The sequence below is a fragment of the Sus scrofa genome, chromosome 14, assembly GCF_054392235.1.
Source record: "Sus scrofa isolate SSC_HxYL_T2T_F1_AM1 chromosome 14, Sscrofa_HxYL_maternal_Yorkshire_Landrace_v2.0, whole genome shotgun sequence".
Taxonomy (NCBI): Eukaryota; Metazoa; Chordata; class Mammalia; order Artiodactyla; family Suidae; genus Sus; species Sus scrofa.
Window position 1 is genome coordinate 136,879,182 of NC_139396.1, and position 12,848 is coordinate 136,892,029.

General features: G+C 39.0%; 2 protein-coding genes across 16 annotated transcripts in view; both read right to left on the reverse strand.

Annotated features, from left to right (window-relative positions):
* PCGF6 (polycomb group ring finger 6) overlaps window positions 1–12,848 on the reverse strand; it is a 1,082,924-nt gene that overhangs the window by 993,885 nt on the left and 76,191 nt on the right. The gene's annotated exons all lie outside the window — the stretch shown is intronic.
* The window catches only part of NT5C2 (5'-nucleotidase, cytosolic II), a 166,077-nt gene that overhangs the window by 135,958 nt on the left and 17,271 nt on the right, over window positions 1–12,848 (reverse strand). The window lies entirely within an intron of this gene.

A 12,848-nucleotide genomic window follows, 5' to 3' on the forward strand; every position in this document is an offset into this window, starting at 1 on the left:
TGAGTTCCTAATATAGACTAGGTACAGCACTGGATACGTTTATGAACATGCCAATACTCATGATAATTCTACTGCAACTTACATATTATTTCAATTGATAGATAGGAAAACTGAGTCTCAGAAAGGTTAAGTGACTTGCCCCAAATCATACAGCTAATAAGTGATTTGAACCCAAGTGTGCCTGCTTAGAAATCCACAGTTAATCTTACCTCCCCAACAGACTCCTCTCAATTGTTAGCACCTGCCTGGAACAGTCACTTAGAAAGAATTCAAAACTCTTGGGCTTGGAGGATTAAGTGGTGGGTTTGATTAGCAATGTCTGCCATGAGTGAGGAATGGAGAAGTATGAGCCTGGCACTTGCCATTCTTTCATTACTGCATGCGGGATGGTTCTATGGGAGGATACACCACCTTATTCTAAGTGTGGTTTTAAGAAGGTATAATATGGAGTTCCCGTCATGGCTCAGTGGTTAACGAATCTGACTAGGAACCATGAAGTTGCGGGTTCGATTCCTGGCCTTGCTCAGTGGGTTAAGGATCCGGCGTTGCCATGAACTGTGGCGTAGGTTGCAGACGCGGTTCAGATCCTGTATTGCTGTGGCCCTGGTGTAGGCTGGTGGCTACAGCTCCGATTGGACCCCTAGCCTGGGAACCTCCATATGCCGCAGGTGCGGCCCAAGAAATTGCAAAAAGACAAAAAAAAAAAAAAAAAAGAAGGTATAATATGTTGAATAGGCATGAGTTTTAAAGTAAGGCTGATCTATATTAAAATTAAGCTCTGTTTCTGGATCTTTGAAGCATTACTTGGCCCTTTTCATTAAGCCTTAGATACCATATGTGTGAAAAGTATATAATAACCCCTGGGTTGTTACGAGGGAGTAACGGGATTAATTCTAAAAATACTGATGGCATGGTGTCTGGAATAGAGTGCTCAACTGGTGCTACCTCCCTTTCCCTTCCTATTAGAAACATAGCCTGGTTCCTCTCAGGTAGTAGTTTGGAGGGTACTGTCCTTCCAGGAAATAATAATTGTATGTCGAAACATCACAAAATAAAAGCCTGAACCCGATGAGGCCATTTGATATCACTAGCCTCCAGATGTGATGCACCAGGAAGGACACAATATTGCTTACATAGTACTTCTGCCACAAGTGTCTAACTTGAACCCAACCATGAGGAAAGAATAGACAAAGATAAAACAACTGGCCTGGATGCTTCAAAAAAAATCCATGTAAAAAATACTAAAAAAGACTGGGCAGGAACAAATAATACAAAATCTTATATGGAACCATAAAACACCCAGAATTGCCAAAGAGATCCTGAGGGGGGTGGGGAAGCAGGAGGCATAACTCTCCCAGACTTCAGACAATATTAAAAAGCTATAGTAATCAAAAAAGTGTGGTATTGGTACAAAAACAGACACATAGATCAATGGAACAGAATAGAGAGCCCAGAAGTAATTCCAGACACTTACAGTCAGTTAATCTTTGACAAAGAAGGCAAGAATATAAAATGGAAAAAAGACAGTCTCTTCATCAAGTGGTGCTAATAAAATTGTAGTTGCATGTAAATCAGTGAAACTAGAACACACCTCAATCCATACACAAAAATAAAGTCGAAATGGCTTAAAGACTTAAACATAAGAAGACACGACACTGTAAAACTCCTAGAAGATAACATAGGGTAAAACATTCTCTGATATCAACAGTACCAATGTTTTCTTAGGTCAGTCTCCCAAGGCAATGGAAATAAAAACAAAAATAAACAAATGGGACCTAATCAAACTTACACACTTTTGTACAGCAAAGGAAACCATTAAAAAAGTGAAAAGACAAGCTATGGACTGGGAGAAAATAGGTGCAAATGAGACAATGGACAAGGGCTTAATCTCCAAAATATACAAACAACTCAACAACAACAAAAAACAACCCAATCAAAAAATGGGCAGGAGACCTAAACAGACGTTTTTCCCAAGAAGACATACAGATGGCCAGTAGGCACATGAAAAAATGCTCAATATCACTAATTATTAGAGAAATGTAAATCAAAACTACAATGAGGTGCCACTTCACACCAGTCAGAATGGCTATCATTAATAAGTCTACAAATAACAAATGATGGAGAGGGTGTGGAGAAAAGGGAACCCTTCTACACTGTTGGTGGGAATGTAAATTGGTACAGCCACCATGGAAAACAGTATGAAAGTTCCTCAGAAAACTAAAAATAGAACTACAATATGATCTAGCAATCCCACTTCTGGCATATATCCAGACAAAACTATAATTCAAAAAATACGTGTACCTCTATGTTCACTGCAGCACTGTTCACAATATCCAAGACAGAGAAACAACCTAAATGTCCATCGACAGATGAATGGATTAAGAAGATGTGGTACAGGAGTTCCTGTTTTGCCTCAGCAGGTTAAGAACCTAACTAGTCTCCATGCAGATGCAGGTTCAATCTCTCAGTGGCTTAAGCATCCAGTGTCACCACAAGCTTGGCATAGGTTGCAGATGCAGCTCAGATCTGGCATTACTTTGACTATGGTGTGGGCTGGTGGCTATGGTTCTGATTTGACCCAAAGCCTAGGAACTTCCATATGCCATGGGTGCAGACCTAAAAAGAGGGAAAAAAAAGATGTGATACATATATACAATGGAATATTACTCAGCCATAAAAACAAAGGGAATAATACCATTTGCAGCAACATGGATGGACCTAGAGATAACACCAAGTGAAGTCAGAAAGACAAAGAAATACCATATGATATCACTTATATGTGGAATCTAAAATGTAGCATAGGAGTTACCGTTGTGGCTCAGTGGTTAACAAACCCCACTAGTGTCCATGAGGACATGGGTTTGATCCCTGGCCTTGCTTAGTGGGTTAAGGATCCGGCATTGCTGTGAGCTGTGGTGTAGGTCACAGGTGCAGCTCGGATCCTGCATTGCTGTGGCTGTGGCATAGGCCAGCAGCTACAGCTCCAATTTGACCCCTAGCCCAGGAATCTCCATATGCTGTGGGTGCAGCCCTAAAAAAACAAAAGACGAAAATAAATAAATAAATAATAAATAAAATGTGGCACAAATGAACCTTATCAACAAAACAGAAACAGACTCAAAGACATGGAGAACAGACTTGTGGTTGCCAAGGGAGAGGAGAGAGTGGGTGGGATGAATAAGGAGTTTGGAGTTAGTAGATGAAAACTTTACATTTAGAATGGATAAGCAATGAGGTCCTACTGTATAGCACAGGGCACTATATCCAATCTCCTGGGATAGACCATGATGGAAAATAATATAAAAAACAAAAATGTATATATATGACTGTACATGTTCATAGTTGTATATTTTATATATATTTGCATATATGTAAAATGTATGTGCATTTTATATTTTTATAAAACATATACATATGTGTAAACAAAAATGTATATATGTGTGTGACTCAGTCAATTTACTGTACAGTAGAAATTGGCACAACATTGTAAATCAACTATACTCTAATTAAAAATTAAGTAAATAAATAAAGGAATTCCTGTCATGCCACAGTGTGTTAAGAATCCAACCACAGTGGCAGGTTGCTGCAGAGGTGTGGGTTCAGCCCCCTGATGCAGTGAGTTAAAGGATATGGCACTTCCACAGCTGTGGCTCAGGTTCAGTCCCTGGCCTGGCAATTTCCATATGCCATGGGTGCAGCCTTAAAAATAAACAAACAGGAGTTCTTATTGTGGCTTAGTGGTAACAAACTGGACTAGCATCCATGAAGGTGCAGGTTCGATCCCTGGCCTTGCTCAATGAGTTAAGGATCGGGCATTGCTGTGAGATGTAGTATAGGTTGCAGATGCGGCTTGGATCCTGCATTGCTGTGGCTGTGGCATTGGCCAGCAGCTGCAGCTCCGATTCATCCCCTAGCCTGGGAACTTCCATATGCCACAAAACTGGCCCTAAAAAAAAAGAAAAAAGAAAAGACAAACAAATAGTTTAAAATAAATGGAATTTAAAAAAATTCCCTGGTGGTCTAGTGGTTAGGACTCGGCACTTTCACTACTGTGACCTGGCTTTCATCGCTGGTGTGGGAACTAAGATTCTATATCAAGCCTCTGCATGTCACCATCAAAAAAAAAAAAAAACAAAACAAAAACTTGGAAAACTTTTTCAGATTGAAGAATATAGAGAAGCTATATTAATCAATGCAATGTATGATCCAAAACCAAAAAAGCTATAAAGGACAATCAGGGGAGTTTGAATATGGATATATATTAAATATAGCTTTTTATCAATGTTAAATTTCCCAAGGATGATAATTTACAGCAGCTATGTAGGAGAACATCCATGTTCTTGGGAGACACTTGCTAAAGTATTTAGGAATAAATTGTCATTATGCCTACAACTAACTCAATGGTTTAAGGAAAGGTGTATATAGTATATGTGTCCATATAAAAAGTTAAAGCAAATTTGGCAAAATGTAAACAATCTAAGGAAAGAGCATCCATCCAGTGTTCATTGTATTACTCATAACTTTTCTGCAGATTTGAAATATTTAAAATAAAAAGTCAGGAATAAAATATATATATTCTAGTTAGCAAAGTTTTAAAATTACAGGGCTTCTTGTTGGTGAGGGTATGGTTAAATAAATACACTAATAAATTCCAAATGATAATCTGGCACAACCATCTTAGCAAACAATTGTGCAACATATGTCTGTGCACTTTAGCATGGTGATTTTGCTTTCTGGGAATCTGCCAGAAATAACTGAAAAGCAGAAAAGGTGGAAAAAAGTATTCCCTGTAATGTTCTTTTTTTCTTTTTCTTGTTAGGGCCAAACCTATGGCATAGGCAAGTTTCAGGGCTAGGGATGAAATCGGAGCTGCAGCTACTGGCCTACACCACAGCCACTGCAACACCATATCCAAGCCGCATCTGCAAACTTAGAAAACTTCACTGCAGCTTTCAGCAATGCCAGATCCTAAACCCACTAAGGGAGACCAGGGATAGAACCCGCATACTCACGGACACTGTATCAGGTTCTTAATCCATTGGGCTACAACAGGAACTCCTACAATGTTTTTTACGCTGGTAAAAATTGAAGAACAAAAAACCTAAATGTCTAGCTATTGAGGAATGTCTAAGTAAACTATACCAACTTAATGGGCTGTAATGCAGCTATTAAAGGTGAAAATTGTCAGAGTTCTCATCGTGACTCGGTAGTTAACAAACCCCACTAGTATCCACGAGGCCTTGCTCAGTGGGTTAAGGATCTGGCATTGCCGTGAGCTGTGGTGTAGGTCGGATATGTGGCTCGGATCTGGTGTTGCTGTGGCTGTGTCATACACCAGCAACTGCAGTTCTGATTCAACCCCAAGCCTGGGAACCTCCACATGCTACAGATGCAGCCCTAAAAATAAAAAATAATAAATACGTAATATATATATGTGGATAACTGAATCACACTGCTGTACAGCAGAAATTAACACAACACTAAATCAACTATACTTCAAAAAAAGTGAAAATTGAGAATAATAATTCTTAAAATGTTTGAAGACTGTATAGCAACCTGAGAAATATAAAGCACCAGTTAAGATTTTAAAAGCAGAATAGAGAATTAGAACAAAGAAATGGGAGGAAAAAATAAGCCTTTGTTCTTTTCACAAGGCTGGGTGGAAGCTCAGTTTGAGACATTTCTCTAATTATCATAAGAGCTCTAACTCTGAGAAAATCTCTGAAGGAGTAGCTACAATCTATCTATGACTTTGAGCCTATTTTTATGAGAAACAGAGAGAGAGAACATTATTTTAAATGGAGAAAACAGGAGGGGAAAGTCTTTGAATTAGAACCTGACACTGGCTGCGTGTCCAGGACTCTAAATGCACCAAGTCATTAATCATGAATCAAGAGCAGGAATAATCCATCCTAATTACTTTCTTAAAAATGAATTTATTCGAGCAATAGAAATGATGGATCACTAAACATTCATTACAGAACACTCAGCATGTGTCCACCTATGGGGACCAAGAAGAAGCAACGAGGATGAAAAGGCTGGGAGGCAAATTGTCTCAAACGATGAGAAAATTATCTAACCATGGGGAGCGGCGAAGGGTCATGGTGGTGTTTTACAGGACACTAAAATACACTGTCAGGCTGTCCTCCGTGAAGGATAAGGGCCCTGCTATTCACTTTAGGATTCTGGTTTTCCACTATCCCAGCCCTGCTCTCCAAAGGAAGGAAAGAAATAAGAAAAAAAGATAAGAAGCAATTGTTTCAAGCAATTTCTCAGAAGCCCAGTTTGAATTTATGTAACCAGCATGACCTGAAACCACCAGAATCACCAGCCTAGGAGACAGATAAGGTCACATCTTTTCTACTGTTCAAAAGAAGACCAGCTTGATCACCCACATACCAGATGAACTGCAAGTCCAATATCCCTTTTTGCCCTTGGGTTGTCCAGCATCCCTGGTTTTACACAAAGGGGCCAGAGTTGTTTCTAAGTGCTTTAAGAACAGGGAATGGAAGACATATTTCCATTCACCAGATAACTGTTTGGGGGAGCAGCTGCCTCTGTTGCAGCTACATGTCCGGCTGATGAAAACACTCCATGCACCACCTGACACATCCCTGTTTCTTCCTGCTGCAGGGAGCTTGCTGCTCTGGATCTTTGTGGTACTCCATGCTAGGCTCCCAAGGTCACCCTCTCATAATAAACAGTGTGCCCCCCTCCTTCGTGTGCTGAAGTCCTAGTCCTCATTCTCTCAGAATATGACTGGAGATAGGTTAAATGACATCATTGCTGTGGGCCCTAATCCAGTACAACTGATCTTGTAAGAAGAAGAAAGGACTCAGAAGAAATCCAACACCTTGACCTTAGACTTCTACCCTCCAGAACTATGAGAAAATACATTTCTGTTGTGTAGTCTTCCAGTCTGTAGTATTTGTTATGGCAACCCTAGCAAACTAATGCAGGTCAGCATCATTCTTCTTTTTTTTTTTTTTTTTGAAAGGCATTTTTTTTTTTTTTTTACAGCCACACCTGCAGCATATGGAAGTTTCCACTGTGGTTGGAGAAGATACTTACTTTATTTCAATTTTTAAACTATTGAGATTTGCTTTGTGGCATAACATTTGAACTATCCTAAAGAATAGTCCAGGAGTTCCCGTCGTGGCGAAGCAGAAACGAATCTGACTAGGAATCTTGGAGTTGCGGGTTCAATCCCTGGCCTCACTCAGTGGGTTAGGGATCTGGCATTGCCATGAGCTGTAGTGTAGGTCACAGATGTGGCTCGGATCCTGTGTTGCTCTTGCTGTGGCTGTTGTGTAGGCCAGCAGCTGTAGCTCCGATTTGACCACTAGCCTGGGAACATCCATGTGCCATGGGTGAGGCCCTAAAAAGCAAAAAAAAAAGAACATTCCATGTGCACTTGTCTAGTTGTTCTACTCACTATTGAAAATGGGGTAATAAAGCATTCAACTATTATTGCTGAATTATTTTTTCCTTCCACATTAGTCAATATTTGCTTCATTTATTTGGGGGCTCTGTTGTTTAAGTGCATGCATATTAATAAGTGTCATATTGTTTTGACAGATTAGCCTTTTTATAATTACGTAAGGTGCTTCTTTGTCTCTTGTGACAATTGAAGTCTATTTTGTATTATATCAGGATAGTCATTCCAACTCTCTTTTAGTTACTATTTGCATGGAGGATCTTTTTCATTCTTCCACTTTCTACCTATAGAAAGTGTCTTGTAAGCTAGCATATAGTTGGATCACTTTTTTTTTGGTGGATCATTTAAAAAAAAATCCATCTATTGCACTCTCTGTCCTTTAACTGGAATGTTTACTTCATGCAACTTATTGTTAAGGTAGGCATTTTGTCTGTTATTTTTCCATTTGTTTTTTAAATGTATCTTTTCTGTTCCTCTTATTTTTCCATTCCTGTCTTTTTTTTGTGTTAATTACATAACGTTCTAGTGAAACTTTTTTTTTTTTTTTCTGGCTGTACCTGTGGCATACAAAAGTTGCCAGGCTACTGAATGAACCTGAGCCACAACAGTGACAATGCCAAATCTTTAATCATTAGGCCACCAGGGAACTCTGTGTAGTCCACCACTTTAATTCCCTTGTTTACTGTATTTTTCGAGTTAATTTCTTAGTCATTGTCCTTGGATTATAGGCAATAAACAACTGGACAGTTAGAATTAGAATTACTATGAACATCTTAACTAATAAATATTTGATTCTTATTAATGCCAACTAATTTCATTATTATACAAAAATCTTGTGGAGTTTCCATCGTGGCCCAGCAGTTAATGAACCTGACTAGTATCCATGAGGATGCAGTTTTAATCCCTGTCCTTGCTCAGTGGGTTAAGGATCTGTTGTTGCTGTGGCTGTGATGTAGGCCGGCAGCTCCAGCTCTGATTCAACCCCTAGTCTGGTAATTTCCATATGCTGCGAGTACATCCTAAAAAGACAAAAAAAACACACAAAATTTTTGCCCCTATATACTTCTGTTCTCTCTCCCCTTCTTTGTATTATTATTGTCATACAGACTACACCTTAATACAGTGTATACTCATCAATTATTACTTTATGCAGTTATCTTTTAAATAAGATAGAAAATAAAAGAGTTATAAAAATACATTTATACTGTTTTTTTGTATCTACATATGGAATTACCTTAAATGATGTTATTTATTTTTCATATGGTTTCAAATTTCTTCCTAGTGTCATTTCAGTCTGAATGGCTCCCTTGGGCATTTCTTGTAAGGCAGGACCACCAGTGATGTACTCTTTTAGTTTTTGCTTACTTGGAAATATCTTAATTTCCCCTTTTTTCTTCATTTTTGAAGAACTGTTTTGCTGTACATAGCACTGTTGGTTAACAGGGTTTTTTTTTTCTTTCGGTTCCTTTAAGTATGTCATTCCGCAGCCTTCTGGCCTCCAAGGTTTTAAATAAGAAATTAGCTGTAGTCTTATTAAGAGACCATTGTGTATGATGAGTTGCTTCTGTCCTGCTGCTTTCAAGACTGCATTTGCCTCTGACTTATGACTGTTTGATTATAATGTGTCTTGGTGCAACTGTTTGAGTTTATCCTACTTGAATTTTGTTCAGCATCTTGGCTGTACAGATTAATATTTTAAATTAAATTTAGCAAGTTTTTGGCCATTATTTCTTCAAATACTCTTTCCTTTTCTCTTCTCCTTCTGGGATTCCTAGAAAGTCTCTTAAGCTCTCTTCATTTAACATCATTCATTTTTTTTCTCTTCCTCATCTCAATGATTGATCATCTCAACTGGTCTATCTTCAAATTCATTGATTCTTCTGTCTACCCAACTGTGCACTTGAGCCACTCTGGTAAATTTTTCATTTCAGTTATTGTATTTTCAACCCCAGGATTTCTATTTGGTTCTTTTATAACTTCTATCTCTTTGCTGGCATTTGCTACCTAGTGAGACATCATTCTTATGATTTCCTTTAGTTCTCTGGACATAGTTTCTTTTAGTTCTTTGAATATATTTTAGACAGCTGATTTAAAGTCTTTGTCTAGTAATTTTATCATCTGAGCTTCCTCAGAGACAGTTTATTGCTTTTTTCCCCTGTGTATAGGCTGACCTTCTTGTTTCTTTGCATGTCTTACAATTTTTGTTGAAAATTGGATATTTTGAATATTACATATTATATCATATGTATTATAATGTGGCAACTCTGAAAGTTAGATCCTTCCCCTGTTCCTAGAGTTCGTTGTTGTTACTTGTAGCATTTGTTTTCTTGTTTAGTGATCTTTCTGAACTAATTTTGTAAAGTTAGTATTCTTTGTTGTGTGTGGCCACTGAGGACTTCTCTGTTAGGTTAGTGGTCAACTAGTCTGTAGTCAACAGATATCCTTAAATGCCTGGAACAAAAAAAGAGTGTTTTTAGATGGGCTCTGTGTGTTTTGGGGTATGCCTTCAACATCCAACCAAGTAATTAACAGCTTTGTCTTAATCTTCACTTTCTGCATATGTAGAGTCTGAAAGGCAGCCTAAAGTGAGAGCTTAGGACTTATGTATTTTCTGTGCATAGCCCCAGGCATGCAAGTGGCTTTCCAGTTTCCCAGGAATGTGTTTCAGAGTTTTTGTTTTGTTTTAAGTCTTTATTCCCTTGAGAATTCTCTTGTGGCACAGCAGGTTAAGAATCTGGTATCATCACTACTGTAGCAGGTTAAGAATCTGGCATGGTCACTACTGCAGCTTGGGTCACTGCTGTGGCACAGGTTTGAACCCTGGCCTGGAAACATCCACATGCCTCAAGCAGGGCCAAATAAATAAATAAATAAATAAATAAATAAATATTTTATTCTCCAAAGCTTCTCACTCTCAGCCTTTTCTCCCAAGATTTAGTCTACTGTTTGCCTCAAATGTTATTGATTCCCCCAGTCAACAGGGACTAAAACATCTGCCTGTACAGTTGTCCCTCTGTATCCAAATGGGATTGATTACAGGACCTGCTACACCCCACACAGATACCACAATTCACAGACACTCAAGTCCCTTCTAAAAAATGACACAGTATTTGCATATAACAGACACATTCTCCTATATACTTTATTTATTAATATTTTCATTTTTGGCCGCCCCAAAGCATATGGAATTCCTGGGCCAGGGATTGGATCTCAGCCGCAGTCATGACCTAAGCCCCAGCTACGGCAATGCTGGATCCTTAACTTACCATGCCAGGCCAGAGATCAAACCTGCATCCCAGCACTCCCAAGACACCACCAATCCCACTGTACCACAGTGGAAACTCCTCTCCTATACACAGTAAGTCATCTCTAGATTACTTATAATACCTAGTACATTGTAAATACTATGCAAGTAGTCGTAAATCCAATGTAAATGTTGTATATGTAGTTGCTGGTTTGTGGAAAAAATTCAAGGGTTGCTTTTGGAACTTTCTGGCATTAAAAAAAAATATTTTTGATCCACTGTTAGTTCAATCTGTGGATGAGGGCCTGCAGATATTGAAGGCTGATTGTAAATGTTTTCATCAAGTGCTCCCTGGGTAGTTACTCAGTAGAGGAGTGTTCCAAGTTAGGTAAGATAAAGGCAAGCCCTTTGAGCCTTCATGGAGCCACCAGATAAGTCAAAACAAACAACCACAATTTCTTGTGTATGAGGTCCATTTTGCCCCCTCTCTTCCCAATACCTGTTCCAGGATTGCAGTTATTTTTTTTCAAGACCACTTCCAACCCTGGATGGGGTCATGATAGCTTGCCATTCTTGCCAAAATTCGAGTGGCTTTTCTTGAAAGCATTCCTCTGGTTGTTGTAGGCTTTTAGTGTCCAATGTTCTAAAAAAGTTGATTCTGAGTTTTTGCCACATTTTTTGTTGCTATTATGAAGGGATCAACCTTCCTCTGCTGCTCTGCTGACATCACATCAACATGACTTATCACTAGCAATATTCACCTTGATCACTTGGTGAAGGTGGTGCCTGCTAGATTTCTCCACTGCACAATTACTATTTTTTTCTTTTCTGTACGGTATTCCAGAGGTCAGCAAACTATGGCTGGAAGCTTGTTTTTGTAAATTAAACTTTATTGCTACACAGCCACACTCATTTTTTTTTAACATGTTTTCTGTGGCTGTTTTCATGCTACAACAGCAGGGGGTGAATTGTTGTGAAAGAAACTGTATGGCTCACAGACACTAAGATAGCTCCTATCTGGTTCTTTGCTGGCTCCTGCTCTGTTTGCTGGTGCACTAAACTCTAGCCCACATTCAAGGGGAGGGTAATTAAGCTTTACCTTGTGGAGGGAGGAATATCCAGTCATTTTTGAACATAGGTTAAGATAAAGGTAATTAAATATTTGGGAGCCTATACGTTGAGGTTATGCAAATATCGTGTTTCTCCTTAAACTTTTGCTTACTAATATTAGCTTCATCAGTAGATCTTGCCTACAGCAATTACTACTGTGGTCAATAATTGTGCTTTTCTGTTTCTCGTATTCCTTTTAGATGTATTAATTGGAATTCTTCTGTAAGGGAGATTTGTTCCTTCTTCCCCACCTATTTAATCTTTTAACTATATCAGCATGGGCTCACAGATATTTATTTTAGTCTTTGGGTCATAATCCACTACTGTGACAACTTACTTAATGGTATAGGAGTTGAGGTACTTTCTCTTATTGGAGACATACATGGTGCACTGGAGAACACAGTACAAAGTTTCACATGAGAAGCCTGGATTTGTGACTTTAGGCAAGTTCCTTGACCTCTCCTTCTTTTTTATCATCAGCAGAATAAAAATATTAATAGCCCCCTTGCAGGATTCTTGTGAAAATGCTGTTTGAACTAAGAGGTGGGATATAAATGTTAGATGCTTTGGTAATTACTTCCTTTACTCTTCTTCTCTTTCCTTCTCTCCCGCTTTGCTTCTTCTTTCCTAATTCCTCCTTTTTTCTGCTCTGTGTGTGTTACCCACCACGGGTACCCTGTGACACTAGAGGTGAAGCCAGTGTGGCCTGAATTACAGCACTTCTTTGATGGAGGGCTGCACCAAGGCCAGCCCAAATAACCAGTTTCTCTTTGCTGTGTCCCCAGGAAGCCACTTCAAGGACTCCTTTGCTGTTCTAAGCAGACTGCTTCCTGTACACATGTCCCCTGCACCCCTCATTCCCTGGAGGGCAGGGACTTTGCCTTACATCTTTTGTAATTCCTTTACCGTCCTTACTGCACAATGCCTTCCAGATAGTCTTTAATCAACCTTGGATGTGGATTTTAGCACACATACATATTCTGCAATGTTTCCACTATGCAGAACATAAGCAGGCTCCTGCCAGATATCATCATGAAATTCATTGGGTGGTTCTCA